Source organism: Penaeus monodon, chromosome 22 (genome assembly GCF_015228065.2).
Source record: "Penaeus monodon isolate SGIC_2016 chromosome 22, NSTDA_Pmon_1, whole genome shotgun sequence".
Classification (NCBI taxonomy): Eukaryota; Metazoa; Arthropoda; class Malacostraca; order Decapoda; family Penaeidae; genus Penaeus; species Penaeus monodon.
The window spans coordinates 17,107,493-17,109,296 of record NC_051407.1 but is presented as its reverse complement, the minus strand read 5'-3'; positions in this window follow the sequence as shown (position 1 = coordinate 17,109,296).

Sequence of the window (1,804 nt, the reverse complement as noted above, 5' to 3'; positions counted from 1 at the left end):
TCGATGAGATGTGATGAGAATAATTCACGAAGAATAGAAGTGTGTGCGTATTCAGTTCTTTGTCCCTCTCAATTTTAACGAGTCACAGTTGCTTGCATAACCCTAGATTCACGTTCAAGTGTTAACCAAGACTCACAAAGCGTGAATTTTTTCAAAAGGTAGAGATATTAGAGTTCACTTGAATGGCTACCACTTTGCTTACATTAAACAAATAGTTTTAGTGAGACACGCTTGGGCTGTGATACAATAAGGATCATGATGATATATGAGAATTGTCCATTGATACATATAACACACAGTAGGGCAAGAGACAGTAGACTTAGTGTAGTAACTTAGCCAGACGAAGACAAATTGTTTACATAAAAGAGCATTAGTAGAAGCAGTTGTCAGTGACCGAGACTATCAAATAAACTGATGACGTCATGACTCTCTGACGATAAGGGAGATTACCAACAGGAAGCTGATGAAGTTATGCCATCTAGGAGTGAATAGATTACTGTAGTACGAAAAGGGGTGATAATAGGTCAGTAGTTCTTTTTTTTTATATCATGTCAATCATGAAAAGAAGACTAATGAATTATTGGTTATTTTCAAAGTAGTGCCAACTTCAAAGTATAATCAGTGACTAAAAGAAAAATCTTCTTTTGAGTTAGTTGTTAATATTTCTCTGATGTGAAGATCAAAGATTACAGAAAAAATTCTATGGATATTAGATAGTTCTCTGATGTTGAAAGCTCCAATGTTTTATTCATCTCTACTTATCTAAAAAGTATTTGTTTTTAGAATTAAAAGAAAAAAAAACATCTCATATACCTATGATACGATAGCTTTTCTCTGTTTGGATTCAGAGAAGAACATATGTAATAGACAATTCTCAACCAATACAGGACGAGACAATAAGGACAAACCAGACTTATATTGGCTATATGATAGAGCTTAGCACTACCACTTGAACCGAAAGGCATATACTGCCCTGGGTTTTACAGGCCTACAGTAGCAATTAGCTATCGTAGTTTGCATAGAAGTAATTTGAAACTGAGATACAGTACGGGTCTCACAGTACATAACTTCAGAGACATGTATTCCAGGCACTGGCCTATTTTTTATTAATTTTATTTACTTTTACTATAGTCACTAATTACAGTTTAGGTAATAGTGAGGTAGAAATAAAGCTTCTTAGACCTTTCTTATTCCAAAAGTGTAAAAAGGATATAATGATAGTATACACGCTCTCTTGAAGGTTTATGGATATACACATATTCTAAGTTGATACACATATCTATATAAAGAGACGAGTTAACATTGGAGACTGAAAAGGGTGTATATAGGCTTATTTTAGGACAGAGACAAAACACTGTGGAAAATAAGTGCCCAAGCATTAATACTTATATATTGCTTTTTACTGCAAGGATTCAGTTGTATCCAAAAAGCCAGCAAATATATTTCAAACTTATAGTAAAATGCGGACCCATTATAAAGGTCAGTGAATATAGTTCAAATATTTTTGTAATTTGTTAAGGAAAGTAATTAAGTTTATTTCTAAATGAGCAAATTTTTTCCAGCAAGAGGCGATGTTGATTCTGTAGACAGAGAAATTTGCAATCAGTTAGATTTTAGATATCTCTCAAATGGGCTTTATACATAATTACATGGATTAAATTCAAGTATTAGAATAGCTTTGAGAACATAATCAACCAACATATTGCTATTAATAGAACTATTACCTCGTAAATCATATAAACACACAATATATACATTAGGAAATAGTTAATGTGAAGTTCTGGACCAAACTGTTTGCGGCATT